The sequence below is a fragment of the Lissotriton vulgaris genome, chromosome 1_1 (genome assembly GCF_964263255.1).
Source record: "Lissotriton vulgaris chromosome 1_1, aLisVul1.2, whole genome shotgun sequence".
Classification (NCBI taxonomy): Eukaryota; Metazoa; Chordata; class Amphibia; order Caudata; family Salamandridae; genus Lissotriton; species Lissotriton vulgaris.
Genome location: NC_141685.1, coordinates 1,533,081,962 through 1,533,105,336, shown reverse-complemented (window position 1 = coordinate 1,533,105,336; position 23,375 = coordinate 1,533,081,962). Strand labels below are relative to the sequence as shown.

The following is a 23,375-nucleotide window of genomic DNA, read 5'->3' as shown; positions in this document are numbered from 1 at the left end:
TTGCACTCTCTGGAGTGGGAATAGTAATTGTTACCGCTACGCTATCCAACACTTTCCCTACTGTTGCACTCTCTGGAGTTGGAATAGTAATTGTTACCCCTATGGTATCCAACACTTTCCCTACTGTTGCACTCTCTGGAGTGGGAATAGTAATTGTTACCCCTACGCTATCCAACACTTTCCCTACTGTTGCACTCTCTGGAGTTGGAATAGTAATTTTTACCCCTACGCTATCCAACACTTTCCCTACTGTTGCACTCTCTGGAGTGGGAATAGTAATTGTTACCCCTACGCTATCCAACACTTTCCCTACTGAGGCACTATCTGGAGTTGGAATAGTAATTTTTACCCCTACGCTATCCAACACTTTCCCTACTGTTGCATTCCCTGGGATGGGAATAGTAATTGTTACCCCTACGCTATCCAACACTTTCCCTACTGTTGCACTCTCTGGAGTTGGAATAGTAATTTTTACCCCTACGCTATCCAAAATGTATTTAATTTGTTTTACATGTTTATTAATTGTTATTTATATTATTATTTGATGCATATAAATGTATTTGTAATTTATTATATTTTCATTTATTTATAAGTTATTTATTAGAGGTATTATTAATGAAGTATATACTATGTATTATATCTGTATTATTATTATTATTCGTTTTTATTACATTTATTAATTTTAAATATTATAATATATATGTAACTATGTTTATTAAATGTATACGTATTATTTTATTAATATTCCATGTTGTTTCATTTAAAAAAACTATATTTTTTTAAAAACTATATTTTTGACATCAATATTATTTTTTCGATATTTTTGACTTACCTTGTTAGAGATAGGATCTCGATATTAATGTAATCGATATTTTAGTTGCGATATTTTGGTAGGTAGATATTTTTGTAGTCGATATTTTGTCATAAATTCAGACTGAGCCCAGTTGCTAAGGGTGCTACCCAATGAACGTCTGGGCTGTCAAATATATGTAAAGTTTGAAGGTTCTAGGATGATTTATGTTCTAAATTTCATAATATGATAGCACTATCTTTACTTTGGATGCCTGGGTGATCACTTGTCTTTTGTCCTGGTGTGTTGCTGAAGCCTCAAATGAAGGAGATCTCTGAAAGTCTACCTCGCTGTGGACTTTGCTATTACATTAGACTCCTACATCAACTCCATAAGACTGTTTGGTGTCTTCAAATGCATTCATTAGATCACCCACTAGATGAAAGATACTCCTGACTCCTGTTATATGACGTGGACTCATGTACTCCTCATACTTTTGGCAACCAGTTATTGCAACTGCTCTCCATGGGTCAAGTGGATGACTGCTCCAGAAACACATAACGCAAAATGACTCCAAGAGGCCACAGCTCTTCACAGAGGACTGCAATGTGCAAGAGCCCTGGCCGGAGAGAAACATGGTTCCTAGAAGCCTGCTCTGAGGAACTTAAGGCTCCAAAACTGGCCAGAACAAATATTCCAGACGGTTGGGGAAAAGTGGATCTTGGTAATTTATTTCCACTTCTGGAAGATTGGGACATGGTGCAGAGGTAATTTCCAAGGCAAGCAAGTGAAACAGGCTTATCCCCACTCAGAGCTTGTTTCTGCTGTGAAAACTGGTCTGGGGGACTCTCTGTCAAGGTATCTGACCTCCCTATGCCTGCTCAGTTATAGCTTCCATCCTTGCCCACTTGAGTATTTTGAGAAACAAATAAATTACTATTTCTAGAGGTAAAACTAGGGTGGGGTGGCAACAATTTCCCCAGCTCTGTCCCACTCAGATTTCTTCTGTCGAAGCCAACAGCTTCAACAGGAGCTTGACTTCTCTAGGCCTTTAGGAAACCCATTTGAGAATGTTTTTTGATCTGTCATTTTAGTAGGATATAACAAGAACTCCAATTATGGATGTTATTTCTTGTGTTCTGAAAAAAGTACATGGGAAAGACACTCTTCAGAAAGGCCTCCCTGCTAGTAATCATATTCTAACAAGAAGTTTCCTTTCAGTTTTGTAGTATACTGGTCACTCCTTTATTGTGAGGAATTAATTATCCACTAAAGAATGTAAAACTAATTTTGGGGTGCAGAGGGCTTATACAAGTAATCTGTGTAGAGCCTCATTCTTCTGCTTTATCATGGAACTCCTTGGTGAACTGTAGAAGCCTTGAAATGTACAAAACATGTGTTCCCTTCTGGAGGGGGCCAAGTCTGGCAGTTTGAGATAGGCCTGTCCCATGAGGAGGAGGGTTAATACTGATTTGCATGAGGCAAGCCTCTGTCTAGAATGGTATGGGGGGCAAAGAATGATGGACTAAAATGAAGCACAAGCAACCACCAGTGGTTGAGATTAATTCAAACCATACATCCATCATCTTAGTATTTGCTCCAGTTGACGCCCTAAGAACGATGGGTATGTCCAGATGTGAGCCCATAGCTCACTGTGCCCCACGACACAATCTATACCATAGTCTCAAACAGGCCAAAACTAGTCTAGGGGTCCTTGTGAATTTTCACAAACATTAAAAAACGATACTGTTTTCTGAGAAGCGCAATAAAATAAAAGGAGTGAAGATAGGATAACAAGAGCATAAAGTAAAAAAAAAAACATTATAGAGAACCATACATTCTTTTATTTGCAATGTATATGATGAATATGTGCCTTTTACGGAATGTATGCAAAAATACCAGATGATGGACTGAATGCAGAACAAATCGAACATTCACCCCCAGGTACAGATCTGGGTTTTAGCCATATTTGTTATGCCTGCCACGCCAGTTCGGACCAAGCTGTATGCAAATCAGTATTGACCCTGCTCCTCATTGGAACAGTCCAGCCCGAACTGCCAGGCTAGGTACTCCCTGGACCGGAAACAAGAAATCCTGGGAACGGTATTGTGGTATCACACCCCCAACCCCACCCCAACACCAGGGCAAGCTTGAATCCTGCGGCCATATGCAAATCAGTCCTGAGCCTGCTCGTCATGGGAACAGTCCAGCCTGAACAGCCCTATAGCATGCATAAAAACAATATTTGAGGAAAAGGTTAAATGTATATTGTAAGCGGATTGTTGGCGAATTGTCTTATTAAGTGCCCATCTATATTTTAAAAAAAAATAGATAGCAGGGCATCTCCAAGCATTTAATTATTTCAAAATTTTAAAAAAATCTGTGTTATTTTTTAATCATCCAATTAATGTTAGTCTTCCTAGTCATATGCAAAACGTATAGATGTTAAGTCAGAAAAAATGAAAATATTGGTGCATAGATGCAGGTTTCAGGAATTGTGCTGATAGTGAAGAAAGGCATTAGGTTTCAAAAACCTCTCTCCAACCCATTTAGTTTTATTGGCATATTGTAATTTTTAGTTGTTGGTTGTGATACTCCATTATCAGCGCGCACAATGGTCCACTTGCGACACTCTTGCTAAGTCCATAGATGCTCTATTGGCAGGACTGCTCAATCCTGTATCATAGCATCCGTCAGGGAGATAACATCATCACCACTGTTTGCGTGAAGTGGTTTCATTTCAGTCACAGCTGTCGCACTTGGCTCGTAAACATGCTTCGTTTTTTATGAGATTGAGCGAGAGAGAGAGAGAGATAGAGAGAGAGAGAGAGGGAGAGAGAGAGAGTGAGAGAGAGACAAAGAACTAAAAGCTCGTCTTTAAACGTTACATCAAATTAACAGACTGATACAAGCCCTTACACCTGTCAAAGATGGAGTATCTTTTCTTTCGTCTTCAGACCACCTCGTCAGCTCCCTCATTCTCTCTCTTATCAAGTGTCAACTTCAACATTCCAAATGCAACTAAGGGGCATGGGGCGGAAGATGCCACTACAACTACCAAACTCTCAAAGAATAATGTCGGCGGTGGGAAGGGGAAAATTACATAACATTGCGGAGCCATATTTAAAAGCAGAAAATAAGACATAAAATATAGACACAACTTGAACCTTTGTTCCACACTACAGAATTAAGCAAGAGAGTGAGAGCTTACCCGTGCGCCACGCACACTTACTAAAGATCATTGGGCAGATTTACGTTAACTGGCGCATCCCCAGGGATGCGCCAGTTAATGTGCGCCACAGTGCACCACAGCTTCGCCACCCATGGTGCGCCGCATTTACAATGCGGCGACCATGGTGCAAGGCAGGAAAGATGCGTGACGGGCGGCGCATTGCTAGAGTCATGTCGCAAGTGCGACATGACTCCTGCAATGCACAGGGGCCACCCCTACATTGCATGGTGCATCACCCTTACGCCTGCTTCAGGCAGGCGTAAGGAATTGACGTAGAAAGTGACTCAGTGAAATCTTGTAGATTTCACTGAGTCACTTTCCAGGGGCGTTCCTGCGACAGAACGCCCCCCCCTGCACCGGAACGCCTACATGAAACCTGACGCAGGGTTCATGTGGCGCAGGGCCTTAGATGCATCATAGATGCGTCACGTTGTAAATGCCTCGTAGGGATGCGCCACGTTTACGCCGCCTTGCATGACGCAACAGCAGCGTAAACGTGGCGCCAGGGCCCCATAAATCTGCCCCCATATTCCTGAGCATACACACAAGAAAAAAAGAGGTGGCAATTTTAGGAACACACTAGACCCATGGGGAGAAGGGGGGGGTGAATTCTGGGGGATCTGATAGGGGGTAGTGGGAGAAGGGCAGAGGGATGGAAAGAGGAGACTCCAAGAGGAGTGAAGTGGCTGAGATTTTAGGAGCTAGTCAGCAGGTTAGGGGACAGGGAGACGGAGGTAAACCGGGACTTGAGGGAAAACAGGCTCTAGTCTGAGTGATGAGGGCACGAATAGGTGAGAGTGCACTTTGTGAATAGAGTTAACCCAGATATCCCAGAGAAGGGCATTCAAGACAAGTCTAAAAGCTAAAGGGACAATCAAATTAAAGAAAAGAAAACCGACATAAAAGACTACAGAGAGTGTAAGAGGCGTACACCGCTGCACCAACAGTGAGATAAGAGACCCAGAGAGCCCAAGGCTCGCTAACGAGAGGGAGGACAGGGGGGCGGGGGGCAAGAAGTGAATGGACGCTCCCTAAACATACTATGCTAGTGATAGCGAGCCGTCAAGAGAGGCAGAAAACGAGCAAAAGGGACAGACCAAAGGATGAACAAGAGATGTGAGCAGGGCAAAAGAAACAGTGGAGGGCAGAGACACATGAAAGAGGCAGCAGGAGGCGGTACCAGACACAGCAACAGGCATGAGGAGAGCGAAAATAGAGTGCCAGTGGGTAAAAGGCAGCAAGAAGAGGCAGACCAGAGGGCAGGGAAATACGGCAAAAGATGGTCTACAGGAGCAGATCCAGTGCTGTCAGTTCAGGGCAGTTTCTGCACACACACACAACCATGAGGATGGCAGCAGACGAGCCACAGGCCAAGAAGTTCAAGCCCGACAAAAAGAAGACCAAGGAGGACGGTGAAAATCTCCTGTTTGGCATAGGAAGCCCACTATTGGACATCTGTGCGGTGGTGGACAAGAACTTCCTGGACAAGTATGGACTGAAAGACATTGACCAGATCTTAGCTGAGGAGAAGCATAAGGAACTCTTTGACGAACTTGTGAAAAAGTTCAAAGTTGAGTACCATGCTGGGGGCTCCACGCAGAACTCTGGAAAAGAGTCAGAGTGGATGAGACAAATGCCACTCCGAGTTACCACCTTCTTCGGCTGCATAGGTGTGGAAATTCTGAAGAAGAAAGCTGAAGAAGTTCATGTGAATGAACACTATTATGAACAGAGTGAACAGCCCACGGAAACCTGCACTGCCTGTATTACTGTGGACAACAGGTCACTGGTGGCTAACTTATCTGCAGCCAACTGCTATAGCAAGGAGAAACACCTGGACCTGGAGGAGAACTGGAAGCTAGTGGAAAAGGCTCGAGTGTACTACATTGCTGGTATCTTCCTCACTGTAACCCCTCCTTCTGTCTTAAAAGCTGCCTCCCAAGCCTCTGGGAAGAACAAGCTTTTTGGGTTGAACTTGCCAACGCCCTTTATCAGCCAGTTTTTCAAGGAGCCTTTGATGCAAGTCATGCAATACGTCGATATCCTGTTCGAAAATGAGACGGAGGCCCTTGCATTCGGTCACGAGCAGGGCTTTAAGACAGAAGACATAAAAGAGATTGCCAAGAAGACGCAGACCTTGCCCAAGGTGAAGAGCAATCGACCACAGGTTGTCGTTTTCACCCAGGGTGAGAATGGCACCATCCTGGCTACAGCAGACAAAGTGGTTGCCTTCCCAGTCCTAGAAATCTATCATGAGTTAATTGTGTATCAAAATGGTGCCGGAGATGCCTTTGTTGAAGTTTTCTTATCACAGTTGGTGTACAACCGCCCCCTTGAGGAGTGCATTCAAGCTGTACATTATGCTGCAAATGTGGTCATTCACACATTCCAAGAGAAGCCGGACTTCAAATGATACCACAGGCCCTACTGAGTTGATGACCTCCCCTATTCTTACCAAGCCCATCATACCTGCATTGAAACTTATGTAATGCTCCTGTGTCTCACACTGTCTTCTTTTCTCACCTGATCTATGCACTAAGCCCACACACCTCTTACTTGTCTTTCTCGAGATGGCAGAGCCAGGTGGGCTGCATTGATCCCTCCCCCTCCCTGCTATCACCTCTCTGATGACAAAGAATCACTGCTCCCATATCCCTTACACGTGATGCATCGTACAAAACTCTCTAGTAAAGTGTTAGTCTGTGTTGGTTAATTTGTTCCAAGTCATTGCTGTCCATCAAACATGGTCAATGAGATAAATGTATTTGGTGCTTTTGAGTCCTAGCCCTCTTAACTCCCCATTGATCTAAACAGTATTTACATTAACACAGTCTACAGTTTACCTATTAAAGGTCATATTTACAGTGTAGAAAGCTGAAAATGAGGTACAGAATTATTTATGCAGGCTACTTTTATCAAGATATGCCAAACAGGACAATGAACGCATAATTTCACACACTTATCGTTACTTTGAGGTAATTGGGAAAACATGCATTCTCTGGTTTTTTTAATTGCCGATTTTGAACCAGAAAATCAACTTCTGTAGCAAACAAATTCACGACTTTACTGGGTAATTTGATACTGACAAATAAAATAAGTTGTGACAAAAAAAGACCCATAGGGAGAGAAATTAAGATTATGTCCTCACTATGATCCGTACTGTGGAACAAAAAAACACGTTGCCGGACTGTTGGCTCAGGGCTGCAAGATAGCACTCACAATATGAGGTACCACCAGGCCAGGACAATACAGGATTTGCCTTCAGTAAATAGGTTCCTGGCTTTGTTAGAAGAGGCAGCAAGCTCTAAAACTACATCTAGAATAGAATTAGGGGCGAGGAGGGTACACAGCCACATCCCACGAACCAAGAAAACATTGGGCAGCTCTTGCTCACACTCTCAGAAGAGATTAAAAACAGATTTTCATTATCAGAAGCATATCAAGCAAAAATTATAACCGTGTGATAGCCTTGAAATTAAATTATTGGATCTTACTGAAAGAATCAGCAAATTGGAAACATATATAGAGGCCATGAAAGAGAAAGTATCTGGTAAAACTAAAGAGATTTAAAATCTCAAGGTGGGGGAGAAAGCACTCAGAGAAAAGATTAAAGTCCTAGAGAACAATACTAGAAGGAATAATTTAAGGGTTCTTAATATTTCAGAAGGAAAAGAAGGAGGGAACCTGAAAAAATGTATTGTAAACCTGATAAAAGAATTCATACCAGCAGTCAGTGCACTAGATCTTCAGCAGGACATACAGTGAGTACACAGGGATCCCTTCAAAAGAAACAGAGATAAGCATAGAAAGATCCTTACACATTTTAGCACCCCTTTGACCAAAGAAATGATGCTTTCTGAAACATTGAAAGCAGGCTCATACACAAAGGACAAATGGTCCTTCCGTATTCGCTCGGACATAACGAAAGAAACAGAAAGTCGACAATGGGAGTTAGGTAAACACATACAAGAGCTCAAGTCTTTAGGATCCACGGCTCAACTAAAATTTCGAGCCACATTAAGAATAATGTGGAATAACAAAATGCACAATTTAAAAGTGCCAGCAGAAGTTGATAAACTAATAAAGCAAATAAAAACACAGCATTAGGCTAAATGTCCATAGGCAAATCAAGGACATATATTTAATCCGGAGAGACGAGAGCTAATGGGCATGTTGAATTGCCCAGTTTGGTTAAAGGGAGGGTTTCCCTGGGTGGGAGGGGGAAGTTCAGGGGGGGCACGTCTCATTTGATATAAATCGTAGAAAAGGAGTACACCAGGTGGGGAGCAAGTGGGAGAAAATAATATAAAACACACAGCTCCCATATGTGACAAACAAATATGGAATTGGGGGCGTTGGAGTCGGGTGGACCTGGAAGATAACCACTTCAAATAAGATACACAGCCTGAGGGTTCTAACATAGCGGCCTAAGGGTACCTGGTAGAAGAGAGAGTGTTCTTAATTTTTTAAAACAATCAAACAGTAACATCATAATGTTACAAGAGACACACTTGCACCAGGAGGAGTTGGAGGGAATAATTAAGGGTCACAGATGGATTAACAAGTTTGCATCCACAAACCAAAACTGTAACCTGAAAGGAGTGGTAATTCTGATAAAAAGCTCAGCCCAAGCCAAATTAATAAATATGGCCACAGACCCTAAAGGGAGATAGTTAATTGCCACGGTTAGAATTAATAGCATAAAATATTCTCTGATAAGCTATTACAGTCCAAACATAGATGACCCAACTCTGCTTCAGGAACTTTTCCAACAATTATTAGATATCAGGACTCTTATCATAATGGTGGGAGATTTTAATGTATTACTTGATCCTGCAATAGACAAATCCTCCCCCAGGCCAATGGTTAACACTCCTAAAATGCGGGATTTTATCCAGAACCTAATGGAGAATTTGGGCTTGATAGATCTCTGGAGACACAAGGCAGGCAAGAATAAAGATTATACATATCATAACAAGAAATGTGGCCCAGCTCTTGTATAGATTATTTTCTGATCAACACTAGATTAAGGAACATGATTAAGGCAGTTAGCCATCAACCAGAAAATTTATCAGACTACTCTGCAGTAAAACTAGAGCTATCTCTGGATTGGGGCATAACAGTGTCCAGATGAACAATGGGCAGGTTACTATTAAAGAAGCAAAAGATAATAACTAAGCTAAAGCAGGATACCTTAGATTTTTTGGGGCTAAATAGGGACTCTGCCCCCTTATGAAAAATTTGGGATGCCTTCAAAGCCTTTATTTAAGAAAGACTGACTAACTATGCAGTGCATAGGAGAGAAAATAACCATAAAGTAAGGGAGATAGAATTTAAAATAACTGCCTGGCAAAAAAGATTTGTATAAAGTAGATGATCCCGTTATAATAACAAAAATACAAATGCAGATGGACAAAGCTAAAAATGAGTTAACTGAGCACCTGGATAAGGTAGTTGAAAAAAATGGAATGCTAGTAAACTCGCACATTACGAAAATGACGAAGGCTGTGGGTAGTACTGGCCTGGAAGGCAAGGGGTGATATGGTTAGGAGCTTAATTAAAGATGTAGTTTTGGAAGGAACTGGTGAAGAATGTCAAGATGATCAGGACGCTGGGAAAGCTTTCACTGGTGTCTTTCAAAATCTACATAGGGAAGACTGTCTAGCGACAGATGAACTGATTAACGCCTGGTTGCAAAATGACCCCTCACCAAAACTTGCACAAGATAAGGAGGAATACCTCAATAAACAAATTAGCTCTGGAGAAGGGCTTAATGCAATCAAATGATTAAAAAAGTTGAAGGCTCCAGTGCCAGACGGAATACTGAGTGAGCTATATAAAGTCCCGGCGGACGAAATTACCCTGGTATTGACTACGTTATTTAACGCAGCATACATAGATGAAGCTCCTGTCCCAGAAACATGGAATGATGCTATAATAACACTTATTGTAAAACCAAACCAAACTTCCCAAAAATGTGAATCATACAGGCCGATATCTTTGCTTAATAATGAGTTAATTAATATATCTCAAAAAGGTTTTATGGAGAAAAGACAGTAACACAACCTTGCCCATGATCTGGTGGGTTCTATAGACTTGGCTATAGGTAAGAATCTCCCCTTAGTTATTATGACAGTTGATGTCGCAAAGACATTTGACAGGGTGAGCTGGCCCTTTCTATATGCAATCATAAGACAAAATGGGCTAGGAAACAAGTTTCAACATGCAATAAAGAACATATATAGATGCCCTTCGGCATGAATTTTAGTTAATGTTTCCCTTACCCCACAACTGAAAATAGAACGTGGTACCAGGCAAGGCTACCCTTTATCCCCTTTATTGTTTAATTTATATATTGAGCCCCTGGCAAGAAGAATCAGGGTAGAACAGAGAATGTTACCATTCCAATACCAAGAATGTGTTAAGAAAGAGACTTTTTATGCAGATTATTTACTGATTTATACCAAAGATCTTACAAGTGCCTTCCCTATCATTTTGCACATGCTGAAAGATTTTGGGAATGTAGCTGGGTACCTGGTTAACAAGGAAATAACAAAGGTATTGGACTGGAATACACCACTAGATGCAGGCCAGCCTGGAAAAAAGTAAAACAAAGAAATCAGGGACTTAGGAGTCCAGGTGGTAAAAAATCTAGAAGACATGGCCCCGAAAATTGCTGGTTACTAAAGCTCTAGTCTCATCTCCCCTTAGCTATCATAGGTAGGACCTACTTCATCAAAATGATGATTCTATCCAAGTTCACCTTTATATTTAATGTGTTACCCCAACACTTTGAGACCAAGTGGTTTAGGAAAATACAAGGGGATCTGAGCAGTTTTGTATGGGCTAATAAAGGTGTAAGAATTGCCTGGAAAAAGCTATGTAAGAAAAAAACAGGACAGTAGAGTAGCTTTCCCTGACTTTCAGCTGTATTGTTGGGCCTTGCAATTGAAAAACTTTAGAGTATTATTAACGAACAACCATCGACAGGTCCGGCCCTGTTAAGGAGCTCTAACTAAGGATTTGGCAGATCAAGGAAGCTTCCTCTTTAAATTTGGCCTCTCCAAATATTTCAAAAAGGTATGGCTAAGAGTGTTGATTGCAGCATGTACATTATGGATACAGGTCAGGAGAATCCTAGGTAGGTCTTACTATAGCCAAATAGCTCCAATCTGGAACTCCCCTGGAACCCCTCTGTGCTTCTTAGACTCGCTAGGTCAGCTGATGGATGATGACAAGTCAATCTTTTGGGACTATCTAGTGCAGAAAACAAATAATAGACTGTCTAGGTTTAAATATTTACAATTAGCAAGCTGGGTTCGAGATCAATTGAATGTGGGATTCACCACCGACTGGGAGGAAAGTCGGAAAGTCTGCAGAACCAACTCGCAAAAAAAAATAAGGTGACTAAGTGGTATTGGATGCTGGTCCAAGAAGAAGATTACCCCAACACCCTACCAGAAAGAAGAAAGAAGGAAAGAAGCCCTACCTGCAGCAGACTTAACATCTCTCTGGCAAGTATATATGACTACACTTTAGTATTTTGGTAGATGTGCACCCTTAAGAAGAAATGATCTGTTTAATTTACACAGAGTTTACTGGTCCTCTAAGAAAGTATCCCAAATAAGAGAAAAAATTAAGTCCTGCCCAAAATGTGAATTGGAGAAAGCAGATGATAAACACATGTTCTGGCAATGTCCGGAAAACTCAACGTCTATTATAAAAAAGGGAATAGAGATAAGTCTGTCTTTGATTATATTTGGGGTCTTAGAGGGAGCTGGATTTAAATGGAGGAATAGAAAACTGCAAGAGCAACTTTTATTAATCCTGGTAATATTAGAAAATAGGGAAATCAGCATTACCAGGGTCTCTAGTACCCTGCCCAGGTTGGCTAAATTCAGCAAGGCGCATAGGTAGACTGGACTGCATAAATGGGTCCAAAAAGAAGGTTAGTATCTGGGAACCCCTGGCATCTTACTTTTCGAACCATCACCAGGCAATGGTACTTTAAAGGTCCAAGGATTAAGACATCTTCATCCAAGGAGAGGTAGGTTGGGAAGATCCCACAACCTCTAAAACTGGTCGAAGGAAGATGTATCAGGAGGAGGTTATGCCCAGCAGGCTGTGGGTACACGACTCTTGAAACTGATCAAACACTTCTTGTTTGTCACATATGAGGACCAAAAACATAAACCAAAAAAGAGAGTGAGAGCCTAAAATTGATAACACCTGATAGTAGCAGTTATTGATCCCACCTATAATTAAATATCATCAGAAGCAGTGCAGCCCAGTTTGACATCTCTTGATGCTGTAAAAATAGCACTGAGAGTGTTTATAATATCGAATACCGAGCAATGGGAAAAGGACATTGTTTTATTATTATAATAAGTGTTCCAATATTCCTGCATGCAGAAATTAAATTCTTATTACATATGTGTAGGAACATCAGACCCGGCCTTATTAACTAAAGAATGGCACTTGCCACTGGTGAAAACGTATTACCAGCGGCTGGTGACCCTCTGCTCACTTCAGCAAGGCCTCTGACAGCAGAGACTGGACACTCTGAGCCAACCACCTGCTGGGGCCTCTGACTTGGAGATGCCATAACAACTACTTCTTCTGAGATGTTCTCTCAATGGAGACGCCGGTATGCCACTCACTGGAGAGGCCATGCAACATACCTATAGTCCACACATTTAGCCTATCTTCTTGCCACACATCTCGAGGTAACAGCCACACAAACTGCCTCTCCATATGAGGCTGACAACTCATAAGAAATAACATATCTGTTATACCTATTAGCCTTAGGGTGGCCTTACCCAAGACTTTTTGCCTTCCTCCTCCATTTTTTGCTGATACTGTTTTTGGTGGCCTTCTGACTCTGACAAGTGCATTTGCTCACTCCTTAAAACATGATAACATAGGCTTATCCCTAATTGGCATATTTAATTTTCTTATTAGTTGCTATTAAAGCTGTAATACATGTACCTAGAGCCCGTAAAATAAATGCTACAAATGGGCCTGCAGCACTTACTGTCGTAACCACTTATGTAGCCCTTTAAACATGTCTTAGGCTTGCCATTGCAGCCTGTGTGTGCAGTTTTAAGACTACCATTTTGGCATAGCAAAATAATCCTTATTCCAAGCCTGCACCTTCTTTTTTAATACGTGTATGTCACCCGTAGGGTAGGCCCTGGATAGCCGAGAGGATGGGATGCAGTGCATTTATGTGTCCATGTATTGAAAAACTCCTAAATGTGTTTTTCACTACTGCAAGGCCTACCTATCCCATAGGATAATATTGGAGTTACCTTATTACATTTGATAAACTGTAATTTCTAACTGGGAGCAGGTGACCAGTTCATCTTTGGTATCATTGGAATTATAACGAAAAATTCCAACTTATGGCGAAGTCAGAGTTTAAGTTACAATTTTGAAAATGCCTTTTTTGTTCAGTACTTTTAGAAAGTTGGCATTTTCATGCCTTAGTCATTTGGTGCCTGTAGCCTGTCTCTGGGCCACATGACCAGGTGTAGTTGACAGTAGAGCTTTGTGCATTCAACCTAGCCAGCCACACACTATAGAGGGCTTAGGTGGGCCTGGGTGGGCCATCACCGGCAGGATGAGAAGGTGAAGTTTGGCACAGTCCTGCTTACACTTGAAAAGGCTGTGTCCTGCTTCCAAATAAAAGGGCTGCATAGCTCCTGTAATTTGTCTGGAGCCATGGCAGGAAAGGCAGGATGCCTGGGGACTTCAAACAGAAACCACTAGACACTTTTCCACCTTCCAGAGGGTGGGCACCAAGTTTAAATATTGGATCAATCAATCAGGAGCTTGTATGGCATGCCTACTCCCCCGTGAGGGTCTCAAGGTAATGAGAGGAGGGCTGCTGATCCTTATGGGCGTGGAGTCTCAGTCAAAGAGCCAGGTCTTAAGATCCTTCCTGAACTGCGTCAACGACGGAGATTGCCTGAGAGGGAGGGGCAGGGTGTTCTAGTTCTTGGCGGTGAGGTAGGAGAAGGATCTTCCTCCAATTCTGGTCTTGTCAATCCATCCCCGGATAGGGGCCAGGGAAAGTTGGGCAGAGGGAAGTTGTTTTTGACGGGTGCATAGAATGAGAGGCGATGGTTTAGATATGCTGGACCTTCATCGTATAGAGCCTTATAGGCATGAGTGAGCTGCTTGAAAGTGATTCTGTTGTTGACTGGGAGCCAGTGGATTTGACAGAGGTGTTGTGTTAGGTGGCTGTGGCGAGGGATTTCGAGGACCAGTCTGGGGGTGGCATTTTGAACGTTCTGTAGCTTCCTGGGCTGTTTCTGGGTGACGCTGGCGTAGTGTGTGTTGCCATAATCAAGTCTGCTGGTGATGAGTGCATGGGTGACCGTCTTACTGGATTCCTTGGGGATCCATCTGAATGTTTTTCGAAGCAGGTGAAGCATGTGGAAAACTGATGAGGAGACAGTGATGATCTGGTGTTTATTATGAGCGATGAGTCCAGTGTGATGCCGAGGACACCACTTCTTAAGAACACTTATGGACCTGTGGATACTCTGTGAGGAGGAAAGACTTCTGTGCTGCTAAAAGGACTGCCACACTGCTGAACTGCTGCTCTGAAGGACTGTTGCCCTGCTGTGCTGACCTGCTGTCCTCCTGACTGAGTGAGAAGGACTGGACCTACATTTATTGAACCTAGGACTCCATAGTGGCTCCAAGTGCTAGTTGGCTGGCCTCCTGACACAAGCCTCAGCGTCAGAAGGTTCCAAAAACCTTGACTCAGCAACTGGATTCTGACATCTATGAGTCTACCCTGCCACTTTGTGCCACTCCAGGTTTGGACCCTTGTAAGTGGGCCTAAGGTGTTCTGCCACCCTCTGTGGATTCAGTGAAATGATGCATCTCCTCTGCTGGGTGGCGCAACTCTGAGCAGACCCAATGCATCACCAATGCTGCATGGGTTAGAACCATCGCAATGACCCGTGACACATTGTGGCCTGTCCCCTCATCAGAATTGCCACTGTGCCGCACATCCTTGGGGCACATCACCCGACTGCATGACACATGCTTGATGTTGGACCTCTCATTGCAAGCCCTTGTCAATGGGATCCCAGATGATGAAGCAGGACCTCGCATCGCAGCGCTGCTTCATCTCAGAACCGCAACATCGGTTCGACTGCCCAATAAACCTTCGACACAGATCATCGCAACACTCTACAAACCAAGATTTTAGGATACTCGGTTCAGTGGGTCTTACTGGGTCCTTATAGCCAGCCCATGCTCCATCGCGGTCAGCAGGAACTTCAGACTTTGTACCAGCCCAGCACAACCAGATCTCCACAGTTGGCGCTTTACGCCTTTAGGCACTATTTTTACTGAAATATTTAAACCTGCATATCTCCGGTTCTACTGATCGAATGTTTGTCGATTTGGTCTTGTTTTATTTATTAAAAATTACTACATTTTTCTAGATCTCTTGTGTGATTCTTTTGTGGTGTGGTTTTACTGTGTTACTGTGTTACTGTTTGAAGTGTTGAACAGATACATTAGATTACATCTGAGTTAGGCCTGTCTCTTCAGTGCCAAGCTACCCGAGTGTTAACTAGAGGTTAATTTAGGGTTTGCTTGTGCTTCACCCTCAGAAGCATTGTGGTTGCTGCTTGAGAAGAATTTCACCCCCCCCCCCACCAGTAACTCAATGTCTTACAATATCCCAACAGGAAATATTATAAGGAGTTCCATAGCTTTGTAAAGGCACTTGTCCTGAAGTCCTATGGCTTTATATGGTCATAGACCTCCTTAGAGACTTGCAACATCCACTTGGAAAATCCATTTCCATGTACAATTGGGGATATGTGTTACCATATATTAACTCCTTAAGTGCTGCGTCGGTGCGTTGGCCGACGGCAGCACTACCTCCCCAGTGCTGCGCACGACCATTGGACGTCCATTCAGCACTAGTTCCAATGGACAGCGCAGCACTGGGGAGGGATGTTTACTAGCATCTATGAGGTTAATATGTAGCCTCTTATGTCAGATATGTTGACTGTCTGGTTGTTTTTAGCAGCTTTTCTTACTGCCCCTAATAAAAATAAATATAGTGGATCTTTCAGACAGAGGCTACAAACATTGAGAGGGAGAGGTATGATAGCACATCAAAGGAGAGAATGTGATATGACTGCATCTTAATGCCTTGTATTTCAATGAACATGAGCATTCTGACTAAGCATGGGCAAATTTTGCGAATTGGCAATTCGCAAATTTGCAGATTTGCGAATTGGCAATCCGCAAAATTTGTGAATTCGCGCGAATTTGTGGATTTTTTTATTTTTGCGTGTTCGCGGGTGTTCGTGAGGCGCTTTGCGTGTTCGCGGGGTGTTCGCGAGGCACTTTCCAAATTTTTGCGGGGGTTTTTTTTTTTTGCTTGCTTACTCACTGCCACCCTCTTGTTTTTTATGCCCATCTGCCCTCTGTACCACTTGTTTCTGTGCCCTTCTGCCCTCTGCCCCACTCATTTTTTGTCCCCTTCTGCCCTCTGTCCCACTTTTGTGCCCTTCTGCCCTCAGCCCCACTTAGAATGGCGCCGGCAAGCTGCCAGCGCCATTCTAAAATAGCTAGAAATAGCTTCAACAGGAAGCACTAATAGATAAAGTAAAGCAGGTGCTCCAGTTGAAGGTCAAATTAAGTTACACAATCATTAATCACCCCAAGTTTGGGGGTGATTAATGATTGTGTAACTGAATTTGAGCAGCACCTGCTTTACTTTTTCTATTAGAGCTTCCTGTTGAAGCTGACTTTTGTAACTATTTTAGAATGGCTCTGGCAGCTTGCTGGCGCCATTCTAAAAGAGTTACAAAAGTCAGCTTGAACTTTTGACCCAATCCCCGTTCGCGGATTTCCGTTCGCGGATTTTGCGGGAAATTCGCGAATCTCGCAAATTGCGAATTTACCGAAAATCCGCGAAATCCGCGAGCGGAACGGATTTTCCGCCCATGCTTAATTCTGACATGAGTCCTGAAGTCACATACCAAATGCACCAACAGTACCCCTCATGTGGACATCATTGCGCTAAAGACACATTGGAGGTGGGACTGGTTCTTCTCCTGTGCTGTTTGACTATCTGCAAGCAGTCCCTCTGTGGCAGTGCTAGATGTGAGCCGATGGTTCCAGGTGTGGCCCACTGGCACTCATTTTTGGTAACAGACATTTATGTCTCCTCAGCAGACTTTGACCCAGAGCAAGAGAAAAAACAACAGGTGGAAAAAAGGAGGAAGACAAAGGCAAAGAAAAAGAGTGACAAAGGGAGAGAGGAGACATGAAAAGAACCTGCAAGTGTGAAATATAGTGGCAGGGAGTGTCTTGTGGAGGATGAAAGAGGTGGAAATGACTGTGAAGCCTTGATATGCGGCACCCTAATTTTTAATAGCGCTTAGCAAGACCGCCCATCATTACATTTTATAGACCCTCCATTATTTGTATCTTCAGTCCATCACCATCAACCCCTTTAGGGACAGCTTTTGTCTGTAATTCTGGGAATTGAAGTGACAGTCTTGGACTAATCAGACCTTTAAATACCCACGCTGCCCCCACTGCTTTGAGGAGTAATAGAGTAGTGCCAGGCCCATCTACATGTGTTCCCCTGTGAGTAGCCTCAACTTCTGCAGAACGCAGCACAGCTTTACTACTGCAGGCTTGGAAATCACAGAGGAGGAGATCGCATTTCTTGTAACAAAATGCAGGAATTCCTGAGATCCAGGTCCCAATGGTGTCCCCATCACTGTCTTAAAGCATGATACATTACTGTGGAGCCAGATACTGAGGCCTGTCTACAACTGTATCATATTTTCAAGTTCGGTCCCTATTTCCTGGCAGGGGGCCAATATTCAAACCCTTACATAAAACGGCCCCCAAATGTGCTCCAGTTCACTAGCGCCTGATAGCTCTTCTGGACGCAGATGGCAAATTACTTCCCTATTCTCTATGTATCCTTTTTATGGATTGGGCTACCGTAAGCAACCTTCTGCCAGTTTTTCAAACAGGCTTCATAGCCGGTTGCACAACAATTGACAATATTACGTTGTTAATCCTCCTGATCCGTAAGGTATTACATCAAATCTAATCTATAAACATCTGATTTGTATATTTATCTGCTACATTCATTAAGGTAAACCTAAATCTACTATGGTTCAAACTCTCTGCTTTGGGTATCCACGGTGCTCTTTTACATCTCAACTTGTCGCTCCATTCAAACATTTGGTGACAGGTAAAACACCTGATAAAGAGGAAAACGTTAATTAAAATTAATTAGCAAAGCTGGTAATTTGTTTCGGATATTAACATGAAAACACACTGCAAGATAACACGTAGTCAAAACTTGCAAAATGCATTAGGCAGTCATGTTCACTGGTAGGCCTCTGTTATATTTCTCTTGCAATAATAGAAGCATTAGAAATTGCTGAACTATGCACAAATGTATTTAATAGCTTAACCTTAACGTGACTTGCTTAGAATGTTCGTCATTACTGTAGAATATTCCAGTTGTTTAAAATGTATTATTTTGTTTAACCCCTTCACTGCGGCGGCTATTCCGCTGCAGTGTAAGGGGGCGAGGGGGGCGCGCGGAGTGCCCATGCTGGTGACGGAACCGCTCCGTCACCAGCCGCGGTTTTGCTGTGCTCATGACGGAGCGGTTCCGTCACGGCCCGCCCGCTCAATGGAACGCTCAGCACAGGCGCGGAATCCGCGCCGATCAGGCGTGCTGAGCAGGCCGTGACGAAACCGCTCCGTCATCAGCACAGCGCGACCGCGGCTGATGACGGAGTGGTTCCGTCACCAGCAGGGGAGGGGTTAAGCTACATGCTCTTGTTTGTACCAAGCTTAAACTTCCTATTTATGTAGTTTTCGTATATTATTGAATAGCAAATTGCATATTTTAATAATAACTCTCACTTACGTGAAAGACAAAAGCATTACCTAACTAGAAATCTGTAAGTAAATGTTTCTGCCTTTAGTATAGTTCATTGTAATGCAGTGAAACATTCAATAAATGATAGAATAGACTCTGCATTAAGATTCCCTGGGAACCAAGGTTAACGCTTCCAAGGAAAAACAAAGCCTGCTCACCATCAAAAGGTGTGTTTCCATTGCTCTGAAGTGAACTGACTTGTAATAATGTTGTTTGCATGTATTCTGTCTTTTATATAAGTGCATGTTTCTAGCTAGAATAGGGACTTAGGCTGGAGGCTTTCTTCTGAGGAGATGCTCCTAGCCTCTCTTGGAGACTTTTAACCATCCTTCTTGTCCCTGACGATTGTGGCTACTGCTGCAGCTGCTGCCCCTTAGTTTCCCTGTTGAGGCTTTATTTGCATAGATTACCACTGCAACTTTATGCTGATACTCTTTGGATATTGAAACTCAGTTGAGTTTCATGGACTGCTCTTTATGGGGAGTTTGACTACCTAATTAGATCTTAAACTTCCATGCTCCTTTGTTCCCATTCTTTTCTCAAACTCTTTACAGGTGCTATTGGCTTTTAGTTCTGGACTTTTATTTTAGAATAGGGATTAGTTCCTAAATAGAACCTGTTTGTCATTTTTGCATTAGTGGTGACTCCAACCATATTTCTCTTGATGAATTTCTGTAAACAGATTATACCTGCCTCACTAATTTAATAAAAAGATCAAAGAATTTTACTAATCTCTTTATGAGAATAAAGTATTTTGAAACCAACCTAAAATTCTCATTATTGACTGAACTTAAGAACTGATTAATTTTATTGTTGATTAATTTGATTTGATGATTTGATTAAGCTTCCATTCAAAAAATGGTGGCAGATATCTGTCACCTAGGAGACAAATTTTGGTGTGAAGTTGAAGCCCATTCCTGTAGGACTCAGGTTGAACTGGTACTGGTAAACAATTCATAATGGCCTTAAACAAGGCGGTGTCTTAGCCCCTCTACTCTTTCCCCTTTATACATTGGATATAGGCTCCTACTTTCATAATCAAGAGTTTCTTCTACTGAGACTGGGAGACAGCTTGATCAGTTATTTATCATAAGCTGATAACATTGTCCTGGGCCACCTAATTGCAACAGGCCTTTTGAGACATCTTCCTGGACCTAATGATTTCAACAAGACAAATGGCCTTTCCTTTAAGAAGCAGACCAGCAATTTTCATTGAAAACTTGGCAAAGGGATTGTTGAATACGTCAGCCACCCCAAAGTACCTGGGCTTTATTTTGTACCAAATTGTCCTCCTTGTAACACCTGCAGTAGCCAAATCCTTGAAAAGGTTTACCCAGTTATTAGGATGGCCAAAGCATTAAGTGCCAAACTTTTTCCAGTCCCATAAATCTTAACATCTGTTGTATCAACCTTCCACTACATTTGTGTAAACGGGTATTGCAAGCTTATCATGTGAAATCAAACATTACAATGTAGTTCAGCTGTCCACATGTGTTGCTTGAAGGTACTGTACCAGAGGTTCCCAAAAGTCTCTAGGTCTGGGTGCTTGCGTTAATTCTTCCGCATAAGCCTCTAGTTTCTCTTTACAGTATGACATGCCAGTAAGCAAATCTTTAATTGTTGGAGGTCGTGTGCTACCCCATCGAATTGCAATACGACGCTTGGCAAGTAATAGTGCTACAGCTAGAAATTTCCGTCTCTTCGCTAGTCTGAGTTGAATGAATGAATGAATGAATGATTATTTGTAATGCGCGAACTTAGCCCAAGGGCATCAAGGCGCAAACTAAAAAATAAACTATAACTAGACGATTACAGTAACAAAAAACAAACAGCAGATTTAAGATTCAGTGATAGGCATGGGAGAAGAGCCAAGTCTTCAAGAGCTTCCGAAACATGCTCAGGGAAGGTTGGTTAGACAACTCGGGGGGATGGTTGTTCCACAATTTCGGTGCCAGAGTGGAAAAGGCTCTTCCTCCCCATTTTGCTTTTTTAAATCTGGGAACCGCCAGCAGATTTCTTGAAGATGATCGGAGGGTTCTCTTGGGGGAGTAGGGGCTGACCAGAGCCTTTATGCCTTCGGAGCCAGAGCTGAACACGGCTCTGTGCGCCAGACATATAATTTTAAAGGATATCCTCGAATTAATGGGCAGCCAATGGAGATCCTTTCTGGCCTGAGTAGCAGATGATAGCTTTGGGAGGATTAAGACCATCCTGGCAGCAGAGTTTTGGACCATCTGAAGATGATGGAGGGCTTTCTTGTTTATGCCCCCATACAGTGCGTTGCAATAATCAAGCCTGGAAGATACCAGGGCAACAGTTGACTGCTTGCGGGCGTCAGGTGACAAATAGGGGGTAATCTTTTTGAGCATGCGAATGATGTTAAAGCAGGTGGATACAGTTCTGTTTACCTGAAGATCAAAGGAGAGGGCCGAGTCAAAGAGAACACCAAGGTTCCTGGCCGAATTGGTGGATTGGGGACAGTCTCCTAGAGAGGGAGGCCACCAGTCCTTGGACCAGATGTCAGGGTTTCCTCCGAAGACTAGGACCTCCATCTTCTCACCGTTGAGCTTCAGGTAATTGCGCACCATCCACTTAGAGACCGCTTCCATACAAGTTCGAAATTTGAAAGCGGCCTCAGTGGTCGGTGAGGTAGAGGGGATGATAATGTGGGTATCGTCTGCATAAGACAATATTTGATACCCAAAAGATCTTATTACCTCGGCAAGTGGGGTTACGTAGATGTTGAATAGCAGGGGACTCAGGGCCGAGCCCTGAGGAACCCCACATTGCACCTCTTTGAAGGAGGACAGAAAGCCACCAAGCTGAACCCTTTGCTGTCTCTGCGAAAGAAAAGAAGGCAGAAGATTTAGGGCACTTCCCCTCACCCCTATCCCCTTCAACCGGTCAACCAGGATCGAAGGGGATAGGGTATCAAAAGCTGCCATGAGATCAAGGAGCACCAGCAAAGTTGTCCGATCTCTGTCCACCTCGGTGCGGATGTTATTAGCAACTACCGTGAGGGCGGACTCGGTGCTGTGAGCAGCACGGAACCCATGCTGGGAGATGTCAAGAAGATCCGTTTTTTCAAGATAAGAAGTCAGATGAAAGTTAAGGTGAGCCTCAAACATCTTTGCAGGGGCTGGGAGCAGAGATATTGGTCGGACGTTTTTTAGGACTTCCGGATTGAGCGAGGGTTTCTTTAGGAGGGGCTTTACGACTGTATATTTCTAATAGGCAAATAAGCGGTGCATTTGGTATGTGTTCATTCAGCATAGTCATGAGTGCACTTGTAATTTCTTGCCAATACATATGGATCTGGGGGCATGCCCAAGACATATGCAAAAAGTCTGCATTTGATGTGTGACACCTTTGGCACTTGTCATGTGTTCTAAGTCCGTATGTGTATAATTGGGCCGGAGTGTGATAGATTTGGTGTAGAAATTTAAAGTAAATGATACGTAAGTTACAATTTGATGTTAGTAGTTGCAACTGCGTACAACTATAGTCCCAATCGCGTTCAGCTATGGTATCCCCTGGTAAGAGTACACATGCTTTAGCACTGGTTAGCAGTGGTAAAGTGCATAGAGTCCTAAGACCTACATAGCGCGTTCAGGCAAATTTGGAGGAGTAAGGCAAAATACTTGGGGGAAGACCACATTACGGCTGATAGGTCTAACAATTGCACAAATTTAAATTTCTTTACAGTACCACATAGGCCTGTTTCTTGTGCAGCTGTCTGTCCCTGCTCTCACTTCACAGTATAGAAGACTTTCTATTTGATTTTCAGTTTGAGGCAACTCAGGATCAGAATTAACCATTGAGGAGTCGTTACTTTTAAAAGAACTGTCTGGGATCCAGACGTACCAACTAAAAATAACTTCACAGTGTGAGGAAAGGGCCAGCTTTTGGAGGGGTGGGGCGTCTGTTGAGAAGTACCAAAGAGGCACTATTGCCCTCACCAAGTCCCCTGCACCAAAAATAAAAAGTTTGCTGAGGCTGGTGTTGATGTCCTGGCGCGTTTTCACCCCGCCCCCCGCCTAAATGGACATTGGCTGTTCAAAGTCTCGAAAGGTGAGCTGGAAATGTATTCTGTGCAGTCGTTTCTAGCTTATTTTCTATGCCACCATGTGATATTCAATCCTCGCCATGGAACCGTGACAAAGGAGCCAATACTGCTGGACACAAGGCGGCCCCATGTGAGTTGGCAGGTCTGGGATCTCTATTGGTAAAGTGATGAAAGCTTGTCGTTCCCACTTCTCCCTCTGTGCAATACTCTCAAGAGGAGTTCTGCACAGATATCAGCAACGTACTCTATCTCCTCCAGCTCCCTTAGCAAAGCATACAGTCACATTGAAGTAATGGCGGACACAAGTAAAGTTTTAACGCAAACGTGT

At 43.1% G+C, this 23,375-nt stretch overlaps 1 protein-coding gene and 1 pseudogene across 2 annotated transcripts in view; both read left to right on the top strand.

Moving 5' to 3' along the window:
• The window catches only part of MGAT4C (MGAT4 family member C), a 1,083,724-nt gene that overhangs the window by 799,991 nt on the left and 260,358 nt on the right, over positions 1-23,375 (top strand). The gene's annotated exons all lie outside the window — the stretch shown is intronic.
• LOC147750780 (adenosine kinase pseudogene) lies at positions 5,365-6,435 on the top strand (annotated as a pseudogene).